Source organism: Geospiza fortis, unplaced genomic scaffold (genome assembly GCF_000277835.1).
Source record: "Geospiza fortis unplaced genomic scaffold, GeoFor_1.0 scaffold40, whole genome shotgun sequence".
Taxonomy (NCBI): domain Eukaryota; kingdom Metazoa; phylum Chordata; class Aves; order Passeriformes; family Thraupidae; genus Geospiza; species Geospiza fortis.
This window is the reverse complement of record NW_005054297.1, coordinates 15,111,789-15,126,961: the sequence shown is the minus strand read 5'-3', so window position 1 is coordinate 15,126,961 and position 15,173 is coordinate 15,111,789. Positions and strand designations below refer to the sequence as shown.

The 15,173-nt window shown below is 34.4% G+C and overlaps 1 long non-coding RNA gene across 1 annotated transcript in view; it reads left to right on the top strand.

The window, feature by feature from the left end:
• LOC115947677 overlaps window positions 1–14,858 on the top strand; it is a 218,227-nt gene extending 203,369 nt beyond the window's left edge. Inside the window, exon 3 of the long non-coding RNA XR_004081536.1 lies at window positions 14,653–14,858. This is a non-coding gene — a long non-coding RNA (uncharacterized LOC115947677). The remainder of the gene's footprint in view (window positions 1–14,652) is intronic.
• Window positions 14,859–15,173: the final 315 nt, after the last annotated feature.

Below are 15,173 nucleotides of genomic sequence, written 5' to 3'. Positions count from 1 at the left end.
CTAGTTCTATCTGGTAGTTGTTGCAACAATTTTTAACAGTGTGGAGAATTGCAGCTTTTTTCAGTGCAGGCTATACTTTCAGGTGATGCATTTAGAAACTTTAAAAAATTTATTGTAAGGTCATATGTATTAAAATACAAAGCTAATTACTTCTTGCAACACTGTGGTGATATTTTAAGGTGTTATAATAATTACTGTATCAAATATTGATAAAAATAGTCTACTATTTTTATTTCTAAAAATTTGTCTACTTTTCAAATGGCAGCAACTCCTTAGCTCTAAGCTCAGAAAAAATGCCTACAAGGAGCAGTTTTTGAAAAGTGTAAGATAGTGACTTGTCCACAGTTACACTACTGTAGTCATGCTTTTGAGATACTTATGTCAATTTGGAATTTGTAAAAGAGAAAATACATATATTTTAAGCTAATTAACTTCAGAAATTTTGATTTTAATGCACTTTTTGTTTAAACCAGCTGATCACATATGAAAAGTGACTTTTACACTTAATAAAACTATGATAACAATTTTAACAGCTCCCTTGTGAATACTTTTGTTCATGTTTTTGTCCTCCTGAATCATAAACTCAAAAAAGCTATATTTTGTAGTAAAATACTGCTATTAGAGGCTTCTAAATTTATATCATATTTGTGCTTTCTAAATGTTTATACAGGCAGGTGTATAAAAGTATATTTTACTGAAATGTACTGACACACAGGAAAAAAAGCACACAAACACGTGAAAAAACCAATTGTCAGTGTGTTATAAGTACACTATTGAGTGATGGGAATGATATCAGAACACTCTTCTATATTGATTTTAAATTCAGGCATTTCTTCATAATCTGCTGCTCTTGCATAGGAAGAACTTGCTGCGTTTCTTAGTTGTAGTGTTTCCTGTTTGTTGAAAATTAAGTTCCTTGGTATGCTGCTATTAGGTGGGGGTTTTTTGCCTCCTTTCTTTTTGTTCGGTGTTATAACTTTTATAGTGCATGCAACTCGTTTGTTGCACAATAGCTGAAATACAGCTGAAGTGTGTTTTAAATTGTGGAGTGTAGAAAATTCATTGTTGATGGTTTTCCAGTGTGTGGTGCTATAAGTAGAATTAGGCAGTTCGGCAGAAACCAATTGTGGTTTCTCTCTTTTCTACTCAGAAACATTAATTTTTTTTTCTCTCTTTGGATTGGCAGGGACCACATAAATGCCATACAAGGGTTGTATCCACTGTGATATCTGATCATGTAATTTCATTCTCTTGATTGTTGTTCTACATGTTGCTGAACTTGCAACTTGCATAACTAAGTGAAATATGCCATTTGCCTAGGACTTCACAGTGGCCTGGTGCTTTCAGTATTAGCTGACTTTGTGTGCACATTTTAGGATATATCCTCAATACCTTATGGCATCTACACTTTTTTCTGCCTGGTTTTTAAATAACTTCTAGAAGAAGGACAGGACATAAAGATATTTGTTTAAATGTAATAATGATATGGTGGGGGACTTGATTCTTCTGTTTATTTCAAATCATCATAAGCTGTAGATGCCTTTAATACCTTTCAGCTCCTTTCTATTGCAAGGTTCAGTCTTGTAAAAGTGATGGGATAAATTATTCAAACAAATAGCATAGTGAATAATGTTGCAGCAGGAAATCTCTACCAACAAATATAAAGCAACTCTAAATATATTTTTATAGATAATCATTTTTACATCTGTAAGAATCTGCCTTATTATGAAAAGAGTAGAAAAAAAAAATCACACTGGGAAAAGAAATACTCAGATAAAAATTTTGTCTATATCTTTGCATAGAACTAAGTTTCCAAGGAGTCTAATAATCAGTTATGTTGATACACCTGACCTAGAAATTTGAACAGTAATATTGAATTCCTTCCCTTTCTAGGACAGAGGCCCCAATTTTAGCTGTATATGTGCCAGATTGCCTTGAAAACATTTTCTATGGATCTCATGAGATGATGTCCCAGAAACTTGACTTTTAAGGCAAGAATGACTCACTCTCTATGGGCTGAATGCATAAAACACAAAGTAGAGATGGAAGTTACTTCCTAACCAGTTTTTTCAGTGCCAAAGAAATAGTATTTCAGTAGTAGTTTCTAATAAGGTAAAGTAGAACTGTATTTCATTTTCTTTTGGTGCTAGGTGCTTCATAATCGAAGCTATTCGTCATTAAAGGGTGCAATAAATGTCTGCTTTGCACACAAAATTTTTAAACTTTTTCATCTTTTAAATTTTTATCCATATTAATTCAGAGAAGTTGGTTTTGCTCAAGAAAACTGCTAATCATCATTAAATGGATATAATCTTAAATTGCAGTACTTCCTATTCTTCTACACTAAATATAATGCAGAGACTTCATCTCTGCGTTTAACCCCAGCCAGCAACTAAGCTCCACACAGCCTCTTGCTCAGTCTTCCACCCACTGAAGGAAGGGAGGGGATGAGAATCAAATGGGTAAAAGTGAAAAAACATGTTGGTTCAGATAAAAACAGTTTGATAGGTGAAGCAAAAGCTGCACAGACAAGCAAAGCAAAGCGAGGAATTCATTCACTGCCTTCCCATGGACAGGCAAGTGTTCACTCATCTCCATGAGATCAGAGCCCCATGTAACGGTAACTTGGGAAGACAATTGCCATCACTCTGAACATCTCTCCTCTTCCTTCTTCTCCTCCCTGCTTTATGTACTAAGCATGATGCCTCATGGTGTGGAATATCCCTTGGGGCAGCTGGAGTCAGCTGACCTGACTGTCCCCCCTCCCAGTGACTTTTTCACTCACAGTCTCCTTGCTGGTGGGGTAGTATGAAAAGCAGAAAAGGCCTTGGCGCTGTGCAAGTGCTGCTCAGCAATGAAAAAAACATCCCTCTATTTTCAACACTGTTTTGGGCACAAATCTGAAACATTTGCCCGTACAACCTACTATTGAGAGATTTAACTCTACTCCAGCAAAAACCAATAAAGAATAAAGAGCCAGCTGAAAGATTTTTGTATTCACTAGGTGAAATATCTTTCTCTACAGGGCGCTCGGGGGAATACAGCAGTTTCTGTTTTTTTGGTCTGCCTGAAATTTAAAAGCCTGTATGATAAAATGAGGTGTTTTGCACATAAACAAGAAGATCAATCTAAGCTCTCGAAGGGAAACTTATTATGAATGATAGCGGTTACTCTGATATTTTTTTTCTGCTAGATTGATTTATCCATTATAAATGCTTGATTTCAATCTAGATATATCAAAATGGGACTAGCGTAACATAGCATGCATAGATTTTACTTAATTTAGAAGATCATAACATTGCTAAAATTTTGGGTTTAAATGTTTAATGACTGCAAAAGCCATGCCTACTGTTCTAAAACAAAGAAGTAATTCTATCCTTGAAGAAAAAAAAAAAAAGATCTTTAGATCATGTAGACATATTAATTGTATTTTAGGACTTACAAGTCCAAAAAGGGTTTGATTACCCACTCTTTTCTAGTATTTTTGAAAAAATAAACAAAATCTCTTACCCAGTCATAGAATCCTGAAGATGTGGTGGCCATTTCCATCCTAGTTGTACACATAATTTTTCACTATTACAGTACAGTATTGCCTTTCTTACAATGAATGGCATTGTAGATTGTAGGCATCAGGGAAAAACATTACTTTTGGCCTGCCATTTCTCTTTGTACTATGCATATTTGTAGTGCTTATTGTAAATGCTTTCTTGTGTTTTCCCAGGATGACCCAGTGAAAACAAAAGGAAGATACTGATGGTGTACTTGGTGTACAAATGTGGAAGTGGGCACAGTTTGCTCCTGAGCTTGTGTCTGGTTACAGGGGTTGAGGCTTCAGAGGGGAAGGAGTCTACACTACTTTGATAAACCTCAAAGCAAGCTGTGCGTACATTGGGAAGGTTTGATGAGGATCATGCTTCATCAGGCAGCCCAGCAAGTAGCTGTGCAATGCCTTGCTACTCCAGTAGCAGTTTCTAGTGAGGAGAATTTAAGGTGAAGTCCTTCTAGGGAATTTAAAGAGAGAGTAGGGCAATTGCTTAGAATCACTAGCTAGAATATGTGGGTATTAGTGGTTGAGTCTTAATACTCATTTTAAAAAGCCAGAGATGACTATTTTTTTGTCTGCCCGGTAGCTTTTCTTCTTTTTTATCATTCTCCGTGAAGTACTAGAAATGCAGTGTTTGAAGTTCTGTCTTCCCTGAGGTGTAGAAATAGTGTTACTACCCTCCTTTGCACTATGATGCTTCTGACTATGAATTCTGAAAATGGCCCCTATTCCTGTCTGAGCTAGATGCTCTTGGCTGTACTTACCTTTTTTTTTCCTGTCCATCACCAGCCTCATGTTTCCTTGTTCCCTTGAAGATTGCTAAAATATTTTTCCCACTTGAGAACAGACTTTTTATTCTCAGTTTCTTTCTGAGAATCAGCTTGCACATTTTGAAATAAAAAAATGCTGTATGATTATTTTAGTATTCATAATACCAGGAATTTTAAAACTCTGTGAGTACCATTTCTTAATCTTCAGTGGTGGTTTTGTGAATAAATGATGTTTATAGCAATTCTCTGAAGTTTTTAATGAAAATATTGAACGAAAAGAGGCTCATAATTACTGCATTCAGTCAGATAATACATTAATCTGTTCAGAAAAATATCATTATGTGATATGATAGCTAATCCACTGAAAATGTGTTTTGCAAAATGTTTAGGTGCACTAGTACAAATATTTTCTGAAACCAAGTTTTTATTTTACATTTTACATTTCATTATAAAGTAATTATTCTTTCAGACAGAGTTGAAACAGATATGTGAAGTTTTTACATTTAACCTTGTTTTCCTCTGTTAATAAATACATTGGGAAAGGATCCTGATTTGTTCACCAACTTCTACTAAAGAATGCCCCCTAAATCAGTGAGTATTTAGTTGTTGCTACTTATTTTCATAGGCCTGCTCCACTGTTGGTCACCAAAAGCTCCGTTTATATGATAGCCAATTCCCAATATGTGTATTTCCTGTGCTTGATTTGTATTTCCTCTATTTCAGATGACTAAGGAAAATGATTTAAGAAAATTTTATGCATTTGGTATTTTCAATGCAGTAATTATGTTGCAAGGAATGGAAAGCTTTGAAACCCTAAGAATGCCAGGTTCCCTGTTGCTTTAGCAGATCAGGGTGAGATTAATAAGGAATGGTAGGAATGGGTAGTCGTAGGCAATTATGAGGTCAAAAAATGTACCAAGATGTAGGATATGTCCACCAAAAATTACTGTTGCTGAAGAAAAATGCATCGATGCATGAGGAATTTTCTATAAGTTAGAAACTATTTTCAGGCTTTATTGTCATCTCTCAGTAGGTTGCTTGATCAGAAATATGAAATCTACAGACTTTTTGTAGAAAAGATTCCTTAAAAGAAATATAAAGGATAAATTTCAGTACACTGATTTGGATTTTTACAAACTCTAACTTTAGACAGGATTTAGTCTGAATATTTCTGATCAGAAGGTTTGATTCATTGATCCAAAAGTGAGTGGATAGTTGGTCAAATGGAACATTCTGGTTCCACCATACTTCCTGCAACTTGTCTCTCAAAGTTGATCATTTGTGTTGGGATTCTGGTGAGAGGGGATAGGAACAGTTTAATTACTGGTGAGCCTACAGGAGCCAAATTAGCACTGAAGAATAACAAACATGGAATATTAATCCGGCAGGTTTTATCTAAAGGAAACTCTGGAAGCTCTTGTTTGTTTATAAGAAAAGTGTGTTACAGTGGTAAAAGCAAACTATTGAAAAAATAATATTTTGCCCTTTTTGTTGTTCTTTGCTGACGATGGAAATTTCATTAATTTCCTGGATTGTTCTCAGTAGGAGTTGCTTCTTGCTTTTTGACAGTCACAGATAGTTTCTAGGATATGCAAAGGTGTTTTCTGCTGATGCGGTAGCTGCCTTCCCAAAATACCCAGAGAATTAGCTTACTTTTGCCAATTTGAAGAATGAATGTTTGGCTACTTTCCCAGTTCTTTGTTTACTGAAAAAATTGTTATTTCTTGAGCCGCAGCTATGTCCCTTTTACTGAGTTTTTTGGGGGTTTTTTTTGGTTTTTTTTTTTTTGTTGTTGTTGTTGTTGGTTTGATTTTTTTTTTGTGTTGGTGTTGTTGTTGTTTTTCTCGTTTTCTTCGCGCTTATTTTTTTTACAACCATACTGATTGAATCATGCTAGTCTTTGTAATGGCTCATTTATTATGCTTTCCCCCTTATCCACAGATATCTAACCAGGTATAAATTTCAGTCTGAATCACTTGTAGGTTAAAATGGACTTCTGGAGGACATCTGCTCATTTTTCTCTATTTTTATAGCTGTCTTCATACTAGCATCTTCAAAGATGGTTTTCCAGTCTTTTTTTTTTTTCTCCCAGATCATTTTTCTGTCTCTCTTTTCTATACTTGATCTCCCTTGAATACCCTGTTCCCAAGAATTAGAGTGAGTAATGACTTTTGAGTAAGAGTCTCCAATAAATCAAGTTTTTGATATTTGTTAGTTTTCCATTTTGCTGACCACAGCTTCTTCAGGGACAGGCAGCTGCACAGTGTCTATTGATAAAGCTGGCTCAGTAGAGTTCCAGTGAAGAGCAGTTATTTTTTTCTTCCGTTCTTCCAACTGTGCTTACATGTATCCTAGAAGATAAAATGGCATTGACACTGGCTCCTCCCTCCTTCAATCTCTTAGTATGAAAGGAAGGCTTCATTTGTTCAATTCCAATCAGTCGTCTCTTCATCAAGCTATATTGATTCTTTTTTTCTTTTCACAGCAGGGAGAGCACATGTTCTGTAGGGCGAGTCTCATTTCATTTTCGTTAATCATCTAAGGAAAGTCAGGAAAAACCTCTGCCTGCATGAGACTATCAAAGGATTTAGCCCAGTTCCTTCCAGTAAAGACCTGAAGGTAGTTGAATGCAGTAAAAATGAGATCTAGATGACCACCTGTATGTCTCTAGTTTTCCCACAGTACCTGAAAGGATTGGCTATTTTTCACCTGGAAGTTGAGTTCACTCGTATTGTTTAACCCATGATGTGGTAGCATCCTATTAACTGCTTAAAGAAAAAAAAAGGTAAAAAAACATTCTCAATACTGGCAATTTAGCTAGTGAATATGGAAGAAATGTATGATTGAATCATTACATAATAAATGTCTTCATTATTTGTAAGTACTTGAAACTCCTTTTAAATAAGGAAGCAACTCTTGTGTGATTGAACTTCCTTCTCAGGAAGGAAGCTCAATTTGGATTTACTATCTTGCTAAATCCAAACAAGTTGACTGTTGGTCGATGAATGTACTTCTGCGTGCATTTTCAGGAAGAAGCAAATGCAAACAGAAGTAGAATGGAGAAAGCGAAAAGGTAGAAATTATTCTAGTAATAAAGTGCATGATTCCATTTTTGATGAAAAATATTGCCAGGATGATTTAGGAGTTTAGATCTGCTTTTTGTAATTAATACTACACCTTTAACACTGTTAACTATGTTTCAATAGATTTGGAAAATATTATTAAAATCCTTTTCATGTTGGGATCTTAAGTGATTTGGGAGCTTGCAACCAAAATGGTTATGTTTCTTTCCAAAAGACCAACATCTGAGAAGAAAGTCAAAAATTTTTTGCGCTTTAAAGCACAGAACTAAATTGTTTAGTTATTGAATATAGTTTTAAAAGTGCAGTAAGAAATAATTTCAAATTTCATGTAATAAGAAAAGTAATTATTTTTCCACTGATATACTTTTAATGCTGCTTTTAGATCATTGATGAAGATAATTCTGAAGGTTCCTTTCTCTTTTTCTCAAGTTTTACAATTTGCACTTTATGTTCAGCATCTCTTCGTATTGGATTTTTTTTTTTTGGTGAGATGTCATTGGTCATGTGAGTGCTAGATAGATGGGTAGTCTTTTGTTACAGTATTAGGATGCCATCAAGATGGTTTATAAAGAGTCAGGCACAGAAACATGCCATCACAATGAAACCACATTTATAAATTATAAAACTGCTGATCAGGGTTGCATCCATTAGTAACAAGGAAGATGAATAAGCTAATTAAAGGAAGGAAATGCTGAAGACAAAAAGGGAAACAAATTAGAGTCTTAGTCCTGTATATTATATGAAATTAAAAACATATAAGGTTACATTCCTCATTTCTGCACAAACTACCTAGGTGTTCTCCGTAGCTTTATGGTATCATCTGAAGTACAGGGTAAACTTATAAATTAATGACTTAAATCTCTATTCTGAGAGTATTTTAAGAATTGAGGTTTAGTGAGTGTTATCTTGGTAAAAAAGTTGTGACCAGAATGCTAATTTTTTAAACACCTGGTAAAACACCTCTCTTGTTAAATTTTAAAAATGTTTTTCTTTTAGACTGGAGCAGGAACCCATATTGGTAGGTAGGTGCTATAAAATTAGAGATTACTGTATGTGTGTCTGTCTGTCTATCTATCTATATCTAGATCGTCTATCTATATTTACACACCTATATGTATTTTTAAATCTAATTCTCATGGTGGATTCTGCCTTCTTCTATTAAGATGAATTCAGCTCTTTTCTGCCTGTACTCTTATCAGGCAGACAGGCAAAATATAGCTTATATTTTTAGAGCTTTGGATGGTAGTAAGATTTGATTCATGTTTGTGTTACTGTAATACCAATAACACCTTTTGTTTGCATATTGATATAATTATGATTACTTATCTATATGATTGTGATTACTATTGATTAAAATATATCCTGAAGAGATGGAGAATCTATTAATATTGAATATGAGGACATTAAATCACATTAAGGTAAAACTGATAAAAAAAATCAGTGTAGCTGTGCCTGTGTACATTACTGAAGAAGCGCAACAAATAAAGGTAAAACTCAAAATGTAATCAGTCTCACTTTAAGAAATACTCCTGTTCTTCAAACCATAGCACTTACTCAATGCAGCTTTTTCTGTACTCTGATACCTGATCTATCTTATTTATCCTATGAATTAACAGAGTTATGTGGTTTAGGCCAGAAGAGACACGTATGTGGATTCAGATTTACAAATATTGGTTTTCTAGCCATACAATGACTACACATATATGAAAGTAAGAGGAAAAGGAAGAGTACTTAAAAGCTTATTTTCCATCTTTCTAGAAACTCAGGTTTTTGCTCATATTTCCTATCTGTCTTCTTCTTTCATTGTGGACTACATGATTACCCTAACACATGAAATTTAGACTCCAAACTATGGCAGAAATTAACTATTTAATGAAGGTATTTCCTCATAAAGTGTTCATTCCACCTCTACATCCAGTTCAGTTGGTTTAGTGAGTCTGCCACACTTAAAACATCTTCCCTGACTCTTGAAGATTACACTTTTGCCACTATCTACTGAAACTGATTTAGCAAAATGTGTAATTCACAGAGGAAAATTAGCTCCAGTTTTTGTGAAACTACAGAAGTATTGATCTTGCAATCTTCCATTGATGTGATTGCCAAGTTTTCTCCTCACGAAATATCCTTAGCAAAGACATTATTCTTCTTCTCAGTGCCCTTAAGAGAAGGAGCTGAGCAGATGTGAAGTGCTGGTCCTAGCACTTGTATGAATGTTCTGTGCCTTGCTGTGATATGTAGAGCAGCGGGGATGACAGCCCACCAGGTTTAAGAGAAAACTGGTGGGTTTTTAAACTGGGATCCAATGGTTTGCTGTAGTTTTCCTGACTTTGTTGCTGTTTTATTAGTCTTTTAGAATTTATTCAGTAAGACAAAATTTATCTCTTTGTCTAGCAAAAGGAGTATTTGAGATAAAGTCCAGAGACCTATCACAGGTGGTAGGGCAGAATGCTGCTGTATCATTCAGCAGTCTGTCTCCTTAGGTATCTGCTTTTCTCTAAGACAACTCAGCTATATGTAGTCTTGTGTTGCTGTTACTAGACTTCAGTGATCCCACCTAGTTTGACTAAGGTTATCCTTAATAGTCAGTGTAGCTGGATAGAACTCCTCAAAAAGTTATTCTCAAACACCACACGCAAAGTTAGATGACTATAAAGCAAAATAAACTGAAATAATGAGTAAGTACTTAAAACCAAAGCTTCTTTTAAAAATACAATAAAAATGTACTGAAATGAGGTTTGGTTTTGAAAATATGGCTTAGAAAGGCATATTTTTTTGAGAAAAATCAAGCCTGAGCTGGATTTGAATCCAGCTTCCTTGAAAATTCAGTATAGCACATTATTATTATTATTAAGAAATATTTCAAGTCACGGAACAGTGGTAAAAAGTATGAAGCTATTCATTACATGATTATTTATTCTTTTAACATGCTGTGAACTTCATTGTGCAGAGAACATTACAATTAAATATGTTGAACAGAGCAGCCATAAATGCTTATGCTAAGTAATAATGGTAATAGTTAGTATCAGGTGACTGATATTAGTTTTTGTGAAGTGATAATTTTATTGGAGAAAAATATCCAAGATGCAAACATTTATTGTCCTTTTATAGACAACTGTTTCAGTAAGTGTTTAGTAAGCACTGGCATCACAGGGAGAAAATTGTGTACCTCAGCTGCTGTCCTGCCTGTGGCTATAATGAAGTCTCTGTAGTAATCTAACTGTATTGAGTTAGGAAAAAATTAAATTCTAATTGTCAACATAAAGCCCAGCAAATTGTCAGTAAAAACATACTCACTTAAGCCTCATTGACACTGATGACAAATCTGTACTTTGTGGCCAAGAAAAAAGCAGATTCTTCTGAATTATTAAACTTCAAATCACATAAATTATGTAATCAACTGACTTTATGTACAGCTTGATAGTGAAGTTATTTAGTTATGTTTTTTACTTTAGGTTTTTAAGAGTGCGAAGGGATTTCCAGATGTCTTCATTAGAAAACAGTTTTGGAGTGTTGTGTACAATTCTACCTTCATTTCTAAAAGTTACAAGAAGAAAAATCCACAGCAGAACAAAAAAGCATCAAACCCTCAGATCAGAATCCTGAAATCCCTCTGATTTGACACCTACATGACAAAAGTAGTAGTCTATGATAAATATTTTTTTTTATTTTATTGTGAGGCACAGTTTGTTTAGTCTCCTTCCTTGGGGTTGGACCATATCACCTCTTTGAACTCCATTCTGTGATTCCATGACATATCCTAGCACAAGGCTCAGAAGAACCACACTCTCCAAATGCTTTTGAGCTGCAAAAGCAGTTTTAGTAATCATTCCAATTATACTAAAGAGAAAAATAAGTAAAATCCAACAAACAAAAAATTGCCCATCAGGGCAATAAGGATCTATGCTGTTTTGCATGAAATATACAATAGATTGATGAGACTTTTATCTTATCTGGCAAATGATTTGTGACCCAATGACTTTTTGTAGTAGGGTCAGTTGCTGACACAGTTTTGACTGCCTTTGAATGGCTAATGCCAAAAGGAGAAGACTTAGCAAGTGTCAGGTGTAGCCCATATAAAAATTTCAGAGGAAATTGCACTCTCCCTCCAATATTTAATTCTCTAAGAATGCACCTCTACTACCTTGTCAATCCCAGTCTTGATATAATCTCAACCAAATCAAGATAATGCAATATTTTTCTGTTAATTTTGGAAATATTCTAGATTACCAAACTCTTGTGAAAGAGAAGGAACAATTCATCTGCTTCAGCACATACTAGAAGAGACAGCAAGAGCTTCATGTATAGGTTCTTGGCATTTTACATGCTTTCTAAGAAAATTCATTTGTTTATGCATCAGGCTTTTTCAAAAGATACAACCCACTTGCCTGCCATCTTCATATTTTTTTTTATAATGAGCTTCTTGATTTCATCCCAAGTCTCGATTTTAAAGCCAAATTTGGGATGTAAGATTTGTCTATTTGCTACACAAGAAGTGCTGATTTTTATAGCACTTCCTGCTCTGTGTGATGCACGTAGGGTAAACTTTCAGCTAAAGTCTATCAAGAAACCAATAACATATTTTCTGCTGCGAGCATAATGCCACATACTGTGTGAGGGGAAACAAAATGAATGGTTTGCTGTAGTGTTGTACAAAAAGAGAGTTCTCCACAGCATTACCTGCTGGCCAAGAGGCTGTGTTACTTTCAGAGTGAGTAGGGAGAGATAGCTGGTTCAGGTAAATCATCTCTATGATGTTTTGAGCTATGGCTAGTCATGACCAGATTGCCTCTTGGATTTTTTTTTTCCTCTAAATGATGGTATGATGAATTTTCCTTGCTAGTTATAATTCTGTATCTGAAGCTCTACAGCTCATCCAATTCATTATCAACCCAGAGGAATATTGGGCCTAGATGCTGTCATACTATGAATTTATATTTTAAAGTACCTTTATGTTTTCATTTCTTCTATGAATCGAGGGAATAATGCACAGAGAATGCCTAAGAGTAGTGTTATGTTCCAGGTGACAATTTCAACAGAAGGTAGGGGCCCCCTTTCAAGGGTTCACAGGTCCAGAGAGGCTCCTACATCAGCATGGGCTCTCCATGGGGTCACAAACTCTGGCCCCTCAGGCTATTCCAGCATGGGATCTTCCACAGGCTGTGGTGGGGATTTCTCCTCTGGCTTCACCAAGGCTCACAGAGTTGAACAGTATACAGGGGGAGCTGAGGGATGCCTGGCTGTGGTGATGGAATAAAATGTCATTGTATTTAATGATTGTGTTGCAAAGGGTCTGTTCCATGGGACTATATTTACAGTTTTAGGACCAGTGCTACTTCTGACATTGTCATGGTCTGAAAGTTGGCTTTTCAGCTATTTTTAATGAACATAATTTTTTCATAGGTAATAGATAAAGTTAAATCAAGAAAATGGAAATGGTGTAAAATTAACCAGTTACTTGAAATCTCAAAATTTAATTGTACATCACATTATTTTTACAATGGCTGGCTAAATAATGTGTAGAAACTCGTTATAAGGAGAAAGTTGGTTAACCAAGTTGTGTACTCAGTTTCTAGATTTATAAGGCATTTTCACACAATTAGGATGAAAACTGCCAGCATAAGATAAGATGATGCAAGGTCTTGAACCTGGCCATACTTTGCTTTGGGAGGATTGAGAAATGTCTTTGAGGGAAATTTGGCTTCTAAAATTCACTACATAAACTGCTAAACATTGCATTTAATTGAAATTGAGGGCAAAGAGAAGAAATCATGATTGAAAGAAATTAGAATGACAAAATGCCTGTTTGTTAAATTGCTTAAAATCTGCTTATTAAATTCTTTATTTCTGTCTTGACTTATTTCAGTGATATATATACTGTCACAGCATGTGACAGTATATATAGTGTGTTCTATGACTTATGGCTCTAATTATTCACTGTGACTTAATTTATTCCATTAATATCTCATTCACTAGAAGAATAGAAAAACCTAGAGTGTTGATTTGGATAAATATCTAGCAACACAGAAAATTACATGAACATTTTTGAGCTTCACATTTTAAAAATTTTATAAAATCAACATTTCTTTGATCCTTTAAATGAATGCAATCTGGTTTTTATTTCTCATTGATCAACTGCCTCATTTTTGTGTATATTTACTTTTTTTAGTCAAAAGAAAGGCAGCTTTTAAGCTCAAAATTGATTGTTTTATCTTGTTTATAAGTTTGTTGAGTTCATGTTTGTTTGTTTTGGATTTTTTCGCTTTCTTTGGTATTGTGTTATTCCTCCTGAGCACAAAGCCTATTAAAACAACATTTCTAATGGGCATATTACAGAAAGAACTCTTACATAAACAGAATGAGACTGCTTTAATTTAATTTTTAAGTCACAGAGAAAATTTAATACCTTCCGGTCTAAAGGCAATGTGACAGCTGAATATGAATATAAATATCTGTAAAAGACAGTTGTGGAGGAAAAAAAATTAAGCAGTTTTTTATTAAATGGCATAAATACTTTTGTTTTAAGGAAGTATTAGTAGAAAGTTCTTTAAGCAATTTGCAAATGGTTACCACTTGATTGTGTGTGAGAACATTTTAAAGTAGTTCAGAAATTCAACAGATTATAATTGTATCCATCTCTTTAAGGGCAAAATGTGGGGGTTTTGGTGGTTTTTTTTTTTGGTAAAATAAGGAGGCATGTATAATAGCATCAATTGGTAACTTAATTTGCAAAGCATAATAAAGACTGAAAACTTTATTTATGAAAGATTAATTTTAGAAAGCTGAGATTTTTCTTGTATGTGTACAAGAGTGTGTACTGGCTCCAAGCTATATGAAGGAAATTTCCTTTACCTCAGCCAAAACCAGTACAAAAGAAAAGGTACATGACTCTCTTTCTCCAGAACCAAATTTTGTTGAATGATCTAATAAAGGACAATAAAACAACATTCAGAATTAAAGTGTAAAATACATGCATGGATTACTTTTATATGTTTAATAGTTTCTTGCTAATAAATTTGAAATGCAAATCCAATTTGATATAGAAACCAAGAGTTTACTTTAAATTCATAAAATCCACCAAATTCATGGTAGATGCCTAGTACAAATAACATTGATGTGATTAATGCTAGATGAATGTTTCTCTTCTGTGCCCATAGAAACTGATTTTCTATACATTCTGAGATAATTTTCATGTAACAGTACATGTGAAAAACAGACCTCTCATTTCCTTACTTATACTCACATCTTTCTTTTACAGATGACACGAGAGCAGTATATATTAGCAACACAACAGAACAGCCTTCCAAGGACTGAACATCCTCAGTTTTACCCAGTAGGGATTTATGGATGGCGAAAGAGGTGCTTATACTTCTTTGTCCTTCTGCTGTTGGTTACCATGATTGTTAATTTAGCAATGACAATATGGATTTTGAAGGTTATGAATTTCACAGTGGTAAGTATTACCGTAACTTTATGTACCTCATTTCTTCAAGTACTAGCTTCTAGGCTTTTTTTCTTTTTCCTTTACCATGTTATATAAAAATCTAATAGCTTTGGAGGAAAAAATGTATGTACTTATTTGAATGTTGGTTCAGATATTCAAACTTTTTATATATATTCTGCAGTGAGTGGACTGGTGCCCCATCTATTCTGATGTTTTTGGTTAAAAAACATATCTTCTGAAATTATATCTGGATCTTAGACTTTTTTGTTTGCCCAAATCAAAAGCGTCATGATGACTGCCCCAAGCATCTTTTGATTTCTTGTCACCACTAAATA